The sequence below is a fragment of the Anabrus simplex genome, chromosome 4, assembly GCF_040414725.1.
Source record: "Anabrus simplex isolate iqAnaSimp1 chromosome 4, ASM4041472v1, whole genome shotgun sequence".
In the NCBI taxonomy this organism is placed as follows: Eukaryota; Metazoa; Arthropoda; class Insecta; order Orthoptera; family Tettigoniidae; genus Anabrus; species Anabrus simplex.
Genome location: NC_090268.1, coordinates 370713114 through 370728643, shown reverse-complemented (window position 1 = coordinate 370728643; position 15530 = coordinate 370713114). Strand labels below are relative to the sequence as shown.

The 15530-nt window shown below is 44.3% G+C and overlaps 2 non-coding genes across 2 annotated transcripts; both read left to right on the top strand.

Annotated features, from left to right (window-relative positions):
• Nucleotides 1–3154: 3154 nt before the first annotated feature.
• Nucleotides 3155–3227, top strand: TRNAA-AGC (transfer RNA alanine (anticodon AGC)). Its single transcript has one exon. It is a non-coding gene; the product is annotated as a tRNA-Ala (tRNA).
• Nucleotides 3228–11224: 7997 nt separating this feature from the next.
• On the top strand, nucleotides 11225–11297 carry TRNAA-AGC (transfer RNA alanine (anticodon AGC)). Its single transcript has one exon. It is a non-coding gene; the product is annotated as a tRNA-Ala (tRNA).
• The last annotated feature ends 4233 nt before the right edge of the window (nucleotides 11298–15530 follow it).

Below are 15530 nucleotides of genomic sequence, written 5' to 3'. Positions count from 1 at the left end.
AGTTACTCTGGGCCACACCTAAACTCTAGTGAAAGTTTGATCCATACGGTGCAGGTTACACTATCTGGTTGTAAAAGAATTCACTAAAAGTATTAAAGAATATCGATCACCACATGCAAACACTGTACTGAGGGCGTAGCTCAGATGGTAGAGCGCTCGCTTAGCATGTGAGAGGTACCGGGATCGATACCCGGCGCCTCCAGAAACTTTTCTGTTTGCTGTGCATCACGTCTAGAATTATTAGGGTCCGGATTTAGTAATGTTATTGGCTTTTTGTCCCACCAACTGCTTTATGGGTTTGGAGAAGCAGAGGTACTGGAAATATTGTCCCCCAGGAGTTATTTTACCTGGCGATAATCTACCGACACATGACTGATGTTTTTGAACTCCTTCAAATACCACTGGACTGAGCTGGGTTGAACCGCACCAATTTTGGTCATGTCGTCTAGTGGTTAGTGTTAGGTTCGTTTCCCGGCTCTACCACAAAATTTAAAATATGGTACACCGAGGAGACTGCTGTCCAGTCAGCCTCGGGTGGACACTGAGTAGAGGGTGGTTCGATTCCCACCTCAGCCATCCTCCCATCTTCCCATCACCTTTACCGCTTCAAGGGCAGTGACCTAGAACATGGGACTTCGAATCGAGGATTAAAATGGGGAGGAGGACCAGCACTTCGCCTAGGAGGCGTCACCTCCTATGCTGAATAGGATCCTTGTGTGTGAGGGGGGGGGGAAGAGTGTTAGGGATAGACAAGGAAGTGGGGAGGAATAAGCCGTGCCTTTAAATTAGGTACCATCCTGGTATTTGCCTGGAGGAGAAGTGAGAAACAACGGAAAACCACTTCGATGATGGCTGAGTAGGGAATCGAACAACCCTCTACTCAGTTGACTTCCCGAGGATGAGTGGCTCCCTTTTCAGCCCTCGAACCACTTTTCAAACTTCGTGGCAGAGCCGCGAACCGAACCCGGACCTCCACTACACAACAGAGGGGGAATTCCCATTTTCACACCAGGTAAATGCTGGGACTGTACTTAAATTAAGGCCACGGTCGCTTCCTTCCCTCACCTAAAACTTTCCTGTCCCATTGTCGCAATAAGACCTATCTGTGTCGGTTCGACGGAAAGCCAGTTGGAAAGGAATAGAAATGTTATAAGCAAAGGAAGCTAACAGTTGTACATAACGTTTGATATCTTGGCCATAGCCACGTTATGTCCAGTTTTATATGATATCTGAACCGCAGGGATGTGACTTCTCATTTCAAGAATTCCATATACATTGGCCGGGATACGAACCGCAGCAACATTCGGCTATCCATTCCCACTGGGAGATGTTATTCAAAGGGGACTAGATTCATTGTTGCTTCACTGTGGTGTAATGTGTGTGTCGACAAGTCGACAACAAACCAAACCCAAACCCCATGCCACTACAGCCTTGAAGGGCCTTGGCCTACCAAGCGACCGCTGCTCAGCCGGAAGGCCTGCAGATTACGAGGTGTCGTGTGGTCAGCACGGCGAATCCTCTCGGCCGTTATTCTTGGCTTTCTAGACCGGGAAGTCGACAACACCTTTTCTATTAAATAGGGAGACTGTGACTGGCACGCTTCTCTTGAAAAAGTGAATCTTATTAGTCGCAATATGCAAACCAGTCTTCTCGTGAACACCTTATGCACAGAGGTCGCTTGGAAATAATATTTATTATTATTCAGTCTAGCTGGGGTTATAACTTGGACTTGGCTGGTCTAAGGATTCTTCTGTTCAACATCTTCATGGCCTCCCTCCATTCAGCTAATATTCTCACTATTCTTAAGGTTACCGAGCTCGATAGCTGCAGTCGTTTAAGTGCGGCCAGTATCCAGTATTCGGGAGATAGTAGGTTCGAACCCCACTGTCGGCAGCTCTGAAAATGGTTTTTTGTGGTTTCCCATGTTCACACCAGGCAAATGCTGGGCTTGTACCTTCATTAAGGCCACGGCCGCTTCCTTCCCACTCCTAGCCCTTTCCGGTCCCATCGTCGCTATAAGACCTATTTGTGTCGGTGCGACGTAAAGCACCTAGCAAAAGAAAAATTCTTAAGGTTGGGACTCCTGCTCCTTTTCCATCCATTTTAATAAAGAAATGTTCGCATGTGTGGTGTAGTGGTTAGTGTGATTAGCTGCCACGCCCGCAGGCCCCTGTTCGATTTCCGGCTCTGCCACGAAATTTAAAAAGGGTCTACTCAGCTTTGAGAGGTTAACTGAGTAGAGGTTCAATTCCCACCACAGCCATCCTTGAAGTGGTTTTCCGTTCCTTTCCACTTCTTCTCCGGGCAAACGTGGGATACGGCTGCTCTAGGGGGTGTTCTATTCAACATCTTCATGGTCTTTCCTCTTTTTATCTACTATCTACTATCCCCACTATCTAGAACTCTGCTCTTGAGACCCTGGAGAGTAAACAGATTTAGAAAGAGAGAAAGAGAGATTACCTTACCTTTCTACACTGAACCTAGATGAACTTCATCATCATCATCATCATCTGTTTACCTTCCAGGTTCGGCTTTTCACTCGGACTCAGCGAGGGATTCCACCTCTACCACCTCAAGGGGAGTGTTCTGGAGCTTCAGACTCTTGGTTGGGGGATACAACTGGGGAGTATGACCAGTACCTCGCCCAGGCGGCCTCACCTGCTATGGTGAACAGGGGCCTTGTAGGGGGATGGGAAGATTGGAAGGGATAGGCAAGGTTGCGGGAAAGAAGCGGCCGTGGCATTGAGTTAGTTACCATCCCGGCCTTCGCCTGGAGGTGAAGTGGGAAACCACGGAAAACCACTTCGAGGATGGCTGAGGTGGGAATCGAACCCATCTCTACTCAGTTGACCTCCCGAGGCTGAGTGGACCCCGTTCCAGCCCTCGTACCACTTTTCAAATTTCGTGGTAGAGGCGGCTCTAGATGAACTTTAATTTTCAAATAGGTAGATATTTTGTTGGTTGTCCGTAAGACAATCACTATCAATGAAAACGAGAGTTCAGTCGCTAATACGAACCGAGTGACCTCTGTGTGTGAAGTGCTCAAGTTATCGTGGACCACACGTCTGGTGAAAGTGTAGCACATGCGATACAGGCTACTGGGTATGATCAGGCCAATTTAATAGTGATCACTCATTCTCTATGCTGGTGTACTGGGGGCGTAGCTCGGATGGTAGAGCGCTCGCTTAGCATGTGAGAGGTACCGGGATCGATACCCGGCGCCTCCAGAATTTTTCTTTTGTCATGCATCTCGACAAAAGGTTTTGAAACCCTAACAAGAAAGTATGCTTCTTATGATAGTTATGTTGAATCGCCAGGTTGTATGAAATAGCCTATTGCAACTTCATATAGGTTCTGTGTAGAAAAAAAATGGTAATCTCTTTTTCTTTCCTTCTTAATCCGTCTACTCTCCAGGGTTGCTTTTTGCCTCGGACTCCGTGAGGGATCCCACCTCTTCCGCCTCAAGAGCAGTGTTCTGGAGCGAGAATCTTTTGGGTCGGGGATACAACTGTGGACGAGGACCAGTACCTAGCCCAGGCAGCCTCACCTGCTATACTGAACAGGGGCCTTGTAGGGGAATGGGAAGACTGGAAGGAATAGATAAGGAAGAGGGAAGAATACGGCAGTGGCCTTCAGTTAGGTACCATCCCGTCATTTGCCTGGACGAGAAGTGGGAAACCACGGAAAAACTCATCGAGGATGGCTGGGGTTGGAATCGAACCACCTCTGCTCAGTTGACCTCCCAAGGCTGAGTTGATATTGCTACGCAGTTCTCCGCTACTTGCTGCGGGGCTGTACAATTCGGTTCGACGCGACGAATGACATTTTGTGCGTATTTCTGCTAAGTATTTTCTTAAACAATGAAATAAATTAAAGGAAGGAATTAGCCGAAAGTCCGCCTCTGTGGTGTAGTGGTTAGTGTGATAAGCTTCCAATCCCGGAAGCCCGGGTTCGATTCCCGGCTCTGCTATGAAATTGGAAAAGTGACACGAGGGCTGGAACGGGATCCACTCAGCCTCGGGAGGTCAACTGAGTTGAGATAGGTTCGATTCCTACCTCAGCCATCCTTGAAGTGGTTTTCCGTGGTTTCCCACTTCTCCTCCAGGCAAATGCCGGGATGATGCCTAACTTAAGGCCACGGCCGCTTCCTTACCTCTTCCTTGTCTATTCCTTCCAATCCCCCCCCCCCCAACGAGGCCCCTGTTCAGCATAGCAGGCGAGGACGCCTGGGCGAGGTACTGGTCATCCTCCCCAATTGTAACCCCGACCCAATGTCTCACGCTCCAGGACACTGCCCTTGAGGTGGTAGAGGTGGGATCCCTCGCTGAATCCGAGGGAAAAACCAACCCTGGAGGGTAACCATATTAAAAAGAAGAAGAAATAAATTTTAGGAAAGAATTAACTGAAAATAAAACAGGGTTTGAAGAAATTGCTATTTTTTTTTAAATATTTCCATGCTTCAGACGGCTGAAGTGGAATAAAAATAGAATTCTTTCTCCACAAAGTCGCCCCAACACCCACCCCCCTCAAATGGCCCTAGATGCAAATGAATGATGATTGACTGATAGTGGGTTTAGTTAAGGGTCATATATACTCCACATATGCAACGAGAAGATCAAACAGTTTAATAGTTAAACCTAAGGCGCTACAGGCCTCATGGGACTTGGTCTACCTAGCGACCTGCAGATTACCAGGTGACGCGTGATCGCTCTGTAGATCAGTGGCGGAATACCGGCCTGTAGATCTCGTGACAGCAGTTTTTAATATGACAGTCACAGTTGGATTTTTGAAGGGTGGTAAAAAGTGCATTCGACTTTCCATGTCGTACGATGTCGGCATGTAAAAGAAATCCGGTAACACATTTTGTCTTCATCCAAAAACATATTTTTTTTTATAAGTTTCATTACGTCGCACCCACTCAGATAAGTCTTATGGCGACGATGGGTCAGGAAAAGCTTAGGAGTGGGAAGAAAGCGGTCGTGGCCTTACTGAAGGTACAGCCCCAGCATTTTCGTGGTGTGCAAATGGAAGACCACTGATAACCATCTTCAGGGCTTCCGACAGTGGGGTTCGAACCCACGATCTACCGAATACTGGATACTGAGCGCACTTAGCGACTGCAGCTATTGAGCTTGGTCAAAATTATTTAAAAATCAGCCATAGACCCCCATGGGAGATCCGGTTTACTTTGGTCTCTAGTTGGCCTAGAGTAAAACGGAACATCGATAAAGACGAGCATGCAGCCAGATGGCGACAGATTAAAACGCTTTTGCATGCACACGGCAACTAAGGCCATAAGATTATTATTATTATTATTATTATTATTATTATTATTATTATTATTATTGTTCCGAGGTATCTGTGGAACAGCAGAGGTGAAAGAAGGTGCGGGGGTGAACGGGCCTCAAAATACGAAATTAAAGTTAAGATAAAATTTAACAAGGTTATATTTTCTTTTCAAAATCAAGAAATAACAAGCATGGCAGGTACAGAGTAGCAAGGCAACAAAAGTACAATTACAGTATTTACAGGATTTGGGCTTCGAGCCCCGAACTCACAATTCTTGAGCAATTAGCCCAGCTTTACCCCAATACAAGTTTCAACAGAGGGGCAGAAAACCCCATTCATGCCCAGGAGCACTTGCTCCAAATTACACAGTGAAGCCTCCTCGAGGCACGCAGAACCAAATTTCAAAAAGAGCAAACCGCTCTCAACGTTCAAGCCTATAAAGGCCACACCAAACTCCACCTCCAAGTTGTCCTCTAAGGACATAAACACAGGGGTAAAAAATACCCAACCTACTGAGGCCTATTAAGTAAGGAAAGGTTAATTACATGGCCTCTAAAATACCAACTTGAGAGGAGGCGATCCGCGCTCCTAATACATTTTGTTTAAAACCTACTTGGCACTAGGCCGTTAATGCAAGGGCTAATCCCATACTAAAGAGGTGACTTTTAGAAGGAAACAGTTTAAATTACGTTAAGGACGAAACGGTTGTGAAAAATAAGTTCACCTCAATGCAATATGAGTGGGAGCTCGAGAGGGTTAAGCACTCTCTATCCCAATATGTGGTTAAAACAGAAGGAATTGACACCGAGTGTCTTTACATTTTTAAAGGAAAGTTACATGGAAAAGGCTTCGGACCTGCCCCGAGAGTTAAACTGCTGAGCTAGCAAGAAAAGAAGTTATTAAAAGGTCATTACCTTGTGGATGAACTGCTGCCCGAAGAAAGAGGCGCTTCCCGCCCCCTGCTACGTACTTTACACACTGAAAAATGTTACTGAAGTGGCGCGGAGACCCGAAAATCAGCAGTTTATATACTCTCGCGGAAAGTTCGAGGCGTTTCAGGAATGAGAACACCCTCCCACAATAATTTTATTGGCTAGGGTTAAGCAACATATCCCCGTTGAGGGAGATACACCTGATTGGTCATACATTAATTAAAGAAATTCGGGATTGGCTAAATTCAAAACAAGGGGAAAGAAAGGGTTATACAGCCAACTTAAACAATAACAGAAAGAAATTTAACAAGGAACAAACTTTTGAAATAAAAATTTCTCCAAAAAACCAGTTCTTTCACTTCGCACTAGGGTGCACCATTGTAGTTCTTCAGTAGTGTCCTCTGGAAGAGAATGTTCACACTTCTTACTACAGGCCAAACAAAAATACGTCGAAAACGACCCAGTTCAGAAACTTCAAAATTTCCAAGTAGTGACATCTTCTGAGAAACTTGAAAATTAACCCATTAGATAAAGTTCAGACTTCCTCCAGTAGGGGAGTTTCAACTGGCGCAAAGTTTGAATTAGCGACGTGGAAGTGTACCACCCGGTACAATTATTATTATTATTATTATTATTATTATTATTATTATCATTATTATTATTATTATTATTATTATTATTATTATGTCCGACTCGTTGGCTGAACGGTCAGCGTACTGGCCTTCGGTTCAGAGGGTCCCGGTTCGATTCCCGGCCGGGTCGGGAATTTTAACCTTATTTGGTTAATTCCAATAGCACGGGGGCTGGGTAAATGTGTTGTCTTCATCATCATTTCATCCTCATCATGACGCGCAGGTCGCCTACGGGAGTCAAATAGAAAGACCTGCACTGGCGAGCCGAACCCGTTCTGGGATATCCCGGCACTAAAAGCCATACGACATTTCATTTCATTTCATTATGATTATGGAGCCAGGAATTCCCCGCCCCTCCCCCCTTTTAAAACTTGGTATATGTATTTGAATAGGCTTTCCAGCTCATCCTTATTTATAATTGTGTTATTTCGACCCCTTTGCGGTCATGCCTTCGGGCAATTCTTAATAAAGCAAGGAGACTTTTGTGTTTAGGAAGGGGGTAGATGGTATTTAATTTAGGGATGCGTAGTGGGTTGTTGGGGCATGCAGTGTATCTGGGAAGGAAAGCCTTAGGTTAGGGGGGAGGTGTACTTGATTTATGTGGAGCTGGTTAGTAGAGAAAGGAGGTTTGAGAAGTTCTATGGTGGTGATGGTTTGTAATTTGCAGTTTAAGTGATGTGTGGGAGGATTGGGGGATGAGGGGGAGGGTGAGTTTGAGGTTTAATAGAGACGGGATTTGTTGGTGAGACTGTTGTGGTTGGCGGAGTTGCTTGCTTGTTATGTAGTGGACTTTTATAGCTTTTTTGATTAATGGACAACCAGGATATGATGCGGCCTGTTGGCCTTTACAGTTGGTATATTTGGCCTGATCTCGGGGGACTGGGCAAACAGTGTGATGGTGGTGATCATTACGTCTGTTGCAACGGGTTTGACTTGGACACTATGCTGCTGAATGATTTAACTGAAGGCAATTGTAACACATGAATATGAGTGATGTTTGTGGGCGAGGTTTGTTCCGGTTGGTACGGGTTCGATTCTGTTCGATTCATTGGCTGTTGAAGGGCGTGTTTGTGAATGTGGCATGGGCAGGGATTGTTGTGAAGTTTGGGAATTATTTAACTGTGAGGAGTGGGTTTGGTTGGGTTCTGTGGTTGCAGGTTGTATGTTTACTGGGTCTGTTTGGATATACTTTTCTGTGGTTAGGGGTGTGGTTTGGGTTGAAGACGGTGGTGTGATAGTTTGAGAACCGCATTTGCTAGGTGAGAAACCATTCTCCGTTGTTTCTTCTTCTTCTTCTTCAGAGTCTTCCAGGCCTTCTTATTCCTCTTCTACTTCAGGTTCTTCCTCTGATTTAGGGTAGTCTCTCAGTGCCCCGAGCGGATGCGCCGCGCCTCTGTTGGCTAGCCTATGAGAGTCGCTGCGCGTGACGTAGTTAGTCTTTTGGGTCATCGTCCCTCTTCGCGCGGCCGCGCTGGCTCGCTTGTGGTCCGGGCATTCTCGTTCTGTCACTTGAGCGCTTCACTGCTCTTTCTTCGACCTAAGGACCGCAAGGGGTATGGGAGTCTTAAGTATTTGATCAGACGTAGGGATGATGGGTGGAACATGACTATTGCTTGTAGGACACTTGATTGGCGTTATATTGGATTAAGGGATTGTATGAGTCAAGCTGCTCGTAATCTAACATGTTTCGTTAAGCTATGTGCGAAACTTCTCAATCTAATTTGGTCTGTTTTCAGCAGCTTTTAATTGAAGGGCTGAGAACCATAGTGGGCCAAATCCACCAACCTTCGAAATTGAGTTAATGCCATCTAGCGGTTCATTTCTGACTTAGGTATTATCTCTCCAATTGGGCTATCTCTACGTCTTCCCATTTATGTGCTACAGGGTCACAAAATATCATCCAAATTGAACTAGCCGCCGGAGGTAGTGCCATAGTGGGCCAAATCCGCATGACCAATCCCTCGCATGCTCTGAGTCACGTGATATGCGTAGTATCATGGTGGACATCGGCCACAAGGAAAACAGAAGCAGTGATTTGACATGCAGCAGACCCTCCTCCTTCCCTTAATAACAAGTAGCGTTTATTTTTACAAGAGGAAGTTTTAGGTGTATAATGTAGGAATACATAACTGTGAGGATGAGAAAGGGTACATGCACTTGTGGGGTGAAGATACAGCACAAAGGGGCCCAACAGAAGTAGGTTGATGTATTTTGTATTACCTGAGGAACGTCAGCACAACAGTAAATCATTTAATAGCCTATTCAGACACTAGTGGTGGTCAGAATAGGAATCAGTATATTGCATCTTATGGGCCACATCAGTTCATTATTCCCAATTTAAAACTATTGATCATAAGTTCCTAGAACCTGTACATTCATATTTGCCTAATGACAGAGATTTTAGTACCAGCGAAACTTCAAAATGTAAGGCAAAATCACTGTTTTCCGTAGACGATTATGTGACCTTAGTTAAGGAATGTAGGAGAAATAAGCCCTTTAATATGACGAAAATGGAACAGAAAAAATTGTGACCATTAAGGAGCTCTCAAAAAACTTTGTGATTCGTAAGGAAACAGCAGATGGGGAGAAGGATGAGTGGCTCAAAATTAGGTGGTTTCATTTCCAGTCTAATGAACCTCTTAGGATTAAGTTCAGCTACACCCTCAACGAAATGAAAGAATGGAAAATCCTTGATATTTCACCTTCTCATAAGGCCAGGCCATCTGTAAAGGTAACAACTTCAGTACCTTCACCATGGGAACTGAGTCCTGCTTACGCAGCGCCCATTAAGCTGACAAAAGCTAAATATGATGATTTAATTGCCATGCTTCCTTCATTCCACCAGTTAATCATAAGTTGTTTAAGGATTTGCAATATTGTGATGTAACTACGGCAAAATGAAGTACCTTACAGTGGCATGTGGAGTTGGCCCTCTGGCGTATTGTTAAAATTCATCCGTTCTGTTTAGAGCCAAAGTGGGCCAAATCCACTCCAGTGGAAAATGATGGTATTCATTCACTTTTTATTTGTATTAAAAAAACCAAGTCCGCCTCTGTGGTTAGCGTGATTAGCTGCCACCCCCGGAGGCCCGGGTTCGATTCCCGGCTCTGCCACGAAATTTGAAAAGTGGTACGAGGGCTGGAACGGGGTCCACTCAGCCTCGGGAGGTCAACTGAGTAGAGGTGGGTTCGATTCCCACCTCAGCCATCCTGGAAGTGGTTTTCCGTGGTTTCCCACTTCTCCTCCAGGCGAATGCCGGGATGGTACCTAACTTAAGGCCACGGCCGCTTCCTTCCCTCTTCCTTGCCTATCCCTTCCAATCTTCCCATCCCTCCACAAGGCCCCTGTTCAGCATAGCAGGTGAGGCCGCCTGGGCGAGGTACTGGTCATTCTCCCCAGTTGTATCCGGCGACCAAGAGTCTGAAGCTCCAGGACACTGCCCTTGAGGCGGTAGCGGTTGGATCCCTCACTGAGTCTGAGGGAAAAGCCGAACCTGGAGGGTAAACAGATGATGATGGTGATGATGATTAAAAAACCAGATAATCTTTGTCTTTTGCTTTGTAGTGATTAATGGACCTATTAACTATAATATACAAACGTTGTAGTCTCTGTAATCTGTGTCTGTAAATTATAGCAGTGACTAAACTTTAACCTTAATTTTCTCCATTTTTAAAAAATGGCAATTGGCCCACTATGGTTCTCAGCCCTTCAATTAAGGTACAGCACCAGCATTTGCCTGGTGTGAAAATGGGAAACCACGGAAAATCATCTTCAGGTCTGCCGAGAGTGGGGTTCGAACCTACTATCTCCCGAGTACTGGATACTGGCCGCACTTAAGCGATTGCAGCTCGCGAGCTCGGTTGACTGAGGTATGAGAGATGCTAGTAATGCCATTGGTTATGCAGCCAGTCCCTGCTATGAATGGTGTGAAAATGTTGCTCGTATGGTCGGTTGGTGAATGCACTTCAGTGGTCTAGGCAGACTGATATATGACACGTCTGGCTCAGTGAGGAGAACAACGGGATACTACTTCACTTCTCATGTCCTTTGTAACCTTTTCAGTGATGCCTCGGCCATCTATGACAGGTAATAGCGGAGCTGTTGAGGATCCAACAAACCTTCGGGCTTAGGAATGACCATAAACACAATACAGCAATCTCCGGTACCACCAACAAGCAGCAGCAACCAGGAGATTTCAGTGGCTACTGTGAAGCGAGCGTCCAAGGTGGGTTTTGTGCTTTAAGTTACTCTGGACCACACCCAACCACTAGTGAAAGTTTGATCCATACGGTGCACGTTACACTATCTGGATGTGAAAGGATTTACTAAAGGTATTGAAGACTCTCGATAAGCTCTGTGAAACAGTGTACTGGGGGCGTAGCTCAGATGGTAGAGCGCTCGCTTAGCATGTGAGAGGTACCGGGATCGATACCCGGCGCCTCCAGGAAATTTTCTACTTGCTGTGTATCACGTCTAGAATTTTTTTTTGCTAGGGGCTTTACGTCGCACCGACACAGATAGGTCTTATGGCGACGATGGGATAGGAAAGGCCTAGGAGTTGGAAGGAAGCGGCCGTGGCCTTAATTAAGGTACAGCCCCAGCATTTGCCTGGTGTGAAAATGGGAAACCACGGAAAACCATCTTTAGGGCTGCCGATAGTGGGATTCGAACCTACTATCTCCCGGATGCAAGCTCACAGCCGCGCGCCTCTACGCGCACGGCCAACTCGCCCGGTACGTCTAGAATTAGGGTCCGGTTTTAGTAATGTTATTGGCTTTTTGTCCCACCAACTGCATTTATGGGTTCGGAGACGCAGAGGTGCTGGAAATGTGGTGTCGGTAGATTTACCGCCGGGTAAAATAACTCCTGACAATCACATGACTAAATCCGGACCTTGTATTCGGGAGATAGGTTCGAACCCCGCTGTCGGCAGCCCTGAAAAGGTTTTCCGTGGTTTCCCGTTTTCACACCAGGCAAATGCTGGAGCTGTGCCTTAATTAAGGCCACGGACGCTTCCTTCCCACTCCTAGCCCTTGCCTGTCCCATCGTCGCCATAAGACCTATCTGTGTCGGTGCGACGTAAAGCAACTTGAAAAAAAAATCCGGACCTTAATAATTATAACCGTAAAAGCAAGTAGAAAATGTCCTAGAGGCGCCGGGTATGGATCCCGGTACCTCTCACATGCTAAGCACGCTCGACCATCTGAGCTACGCTCCCAGCAAACCAACATCAACAATAAGTCATCACCATTATATTGCCAAATTGTTGAGTTGGCCTGATCGCCCCCAGTATGTGCTCGACTTTCATCACAGGTATGATCCACGATAACTTGAGCACTTCACGCACAGACGTCATTCCCTTCGTATTAGAGACAACTCTCGTATCTTTTGATAGTGGTTGTCTTACGGACAAATACAATATTATCAGCCATTTTGAAAATTAAAGTGGATAAACTAAGCAAGCGTTCTGACCTTTCGAATAGTGGGGGTAGTAGGTAAAAGGAGTGAAGGACCATGAAGATGTTCAATAATGGACTCTACTTAAGAGCAGCATATCCAACATTTGCCTGGAGAAGAAGTGGGAAACCGACGAAAACCACTTCAACGATGGCTGACGTGGGAATCGATCCTCGTCTACTCAGTTGACCTCCTGAGGCTGAGTGGACCACATTCAAGTGCTCTTACTGAACCCTTGAACTTACCATTCCATCGTTGGTCGGCCACGGCTGCTATAGTAGAACAATTTAGAACTCTTGAATCTTGGGTCGTTGCGGGAATAAATTCGGTCACGATCTTAACCAAACGATGGGGTTCAGAAGAAAGCCTAACTACTTGAAATGAGGAGCAAAAATGTGCTTACTAACTTTTATTAAACTGAAAGAGCACGATAACATCGTTAATTTAATATGCATTCTTGCCACAAAAATATATAAAAAATTGAATTATTAATTTTTGAAAAGTTCCAAACACAGTCACATTACATCACGTCACTTCGTTTCTTCCAATGTCGAAGAGTTGCTTCGGAGAAGCTAATATGTTAGTGGACAGCGAAACTGAAAAACTGAAAAAGGGAAGACCTGAAAACCGGGCGCCTATTTTCCAAACAAGAACTGAGAGTTAATCCACACGATCCGTGGAAAATCTGACTTTCAACCATTAGAACGCCTGATTTTCTCTTAATTAAGGTTATCCACCAGTCAAATACCCTTCACGGATACGGAACATCCGCCGAATGGACCCTTAATCGAACCAAACTGACTATCAGTTGCTTTGGATAGGTTGCGAAATATTATGGGAAAGCATGGTGTTCACTACAAGTTAACGGCATCATTCACAATTGAAATAAAATTCCACCATGTATTTGTCATTCATGACACCCTTAAGTGATACGTTAATCCCGATGCTAACTGTGCATCACCCAAACAACTGTTCGGAAGGAACCAACAACCACATGATCCGGGAGGATCTTACGTTAAGTCGTTCTAAAGGAACAAAACTGCGAAATGCAGGAAACACTTACTAATCATGCATTTAGAAGAAATGCCAAACACTGAAGTTAATCAAAAAGTGAAAAGTCACTTGAAAATATTATTATTGAACCGATTTTCAGGTTAGAAATGGGTTTGTTATACTTAATAAAATTACCAGTCCACGCCAAAATTTACTACAAATTTAAGGAATTCTTTCCCTTGACAACAATGCTACCAGTACAGATCTCTCTATTTACTGTCTGTCCCAACACACTACTGGTAAAGTGAATACTTACTTACTTACTATGAATAAGAATGAAAATACGACAAAATTAAAAATGATATAAATCACTGGCTGACGAATCGAAACCGCATTCGCAACTCAAGTCTCATTCTAAAACGCTGAGTGTCAATATGCACACCATCAAACGAAAACGGACGTTAAAACGAGAAACAATGAAGTTCGTAAAAATAAATTAACATCTCACAGTCATACAGCTTAACACGCACGAAGAAACACAGTAAAAATATTTAATCTAGATCGGGTCGGTGTCCCATACTTGGACAGCCCTCATTTATCAACAACAGTCCCGTTATCTCAATGAGAGCTTCGCATAGACCCTCTACAATAAATCATATCGTACTGTAACTGCTACCTTCCCCCAGGCCACTTCACAAAAGAAACAAAAAAGAAACACATCTTAACCGAGACTTGAGTGTGTACAGCTACCATCCCAGACCTATCGTCGGGCTCACTTGAAATCTGTACACCCTAAACCTAATCAGTATATACATGATGCCTTCCAAGTCCTATCGTCGGGCGTGACCTAGGACGTCTCATCACCAATGACTCCAAGAATAAACACGTGACGTCCTAAATCTATCGTCGGGCGTCAAAGTGGGTCGTACTACGTCTCCCTTAACATATCAGGCGAACCGCAATTTCCAACAAACCTCCAACAGTAACACTGAATCTGGTCAGACAAAAAATACGCACGACGGAACTACGTCTCTTATCAAAAGAATGCAAGTCGAAACACGGTAAGTGCCTACCTCTCGAAAAAAATACAACAAGTGTCCACTTCATCATAATATGTGAACTCAAAAATAAATAGACGTGACGAACGATTCTCCACCTCGAACACAATCTCAGCCTGTGCACTGAAGTGTCAGGGCTGCCAATGAAAATTCCCAACACACGTTTCCCTTTTAGTGGATGCCTTCAAAATAATAATCATCACCATCACATTCGAAATTCTCAGATCGCCTATCATCAATTCCAACCATCTTATCCATGACCTCTCCAATGAACAAAATTAAATATAACCCAACCGTGTGTCCAAAGTGCTCTTTAATCCTGGAGGCCGTACCTTATCTTAACAAAAATCACTGGATGTTTACTACCCAGACCTTTACATTTTACTAGAGTCGTTTTCACTTGGAATCATTCTATAAATTTACAATGCTTCACATCATAGTCATCTCAAATTCGGATTGATTGCGGAAAACAATACAGCCTGCCTCACACAGCCTGTTCCTAAATACTTCCTCTACCAAAAATGTCTCAACACTCTTTCTCATCGCTTGATTCCAGCGGTAACGCTTCTCTCTCATCTTCACGTACATATAAATTCATCGCTTTCAATCCCTTTTCCTTCAAGACCCCTTTTCATACTTCGATCCCCTGGTGAAAACGACAACCATTTTTAAGCCCATCTCTGACTTTACTATAATTACGACTTTCGAACCTCAAAAATCCAAGAGCACACATCGACCTTTCGCAATTCAAGTATACACGATGTCTCAAAATTTTCTTCCCGTTAATGACTGTGACTCTAACAAAATTTTATTGACATTATCTAAATATGATTACGATCCTTGGAAAAATAACTGGTTAAATGCAATTTGACAGAGAGGAATTTCCTTATCCCGCGGTAAACATTATTATTATTATTATTATTATTATTATTATTATTATTATTATTATTATTATTATTATTATTATTATTATTATTAACCAGCATTTCTGAATGCAACTGACACCTGAGATTACAATATTCGCCACGACAAATTTACACTTATAACGTTCACAAATCCGTACTTTGAATGATATCTCATCTCAACACAAAATTTTAAGCGTCGCATTTTACCGTTCTTGACATGAAATTTACACACTGAAAATTTTCACACGCTGACCAAAATTTACA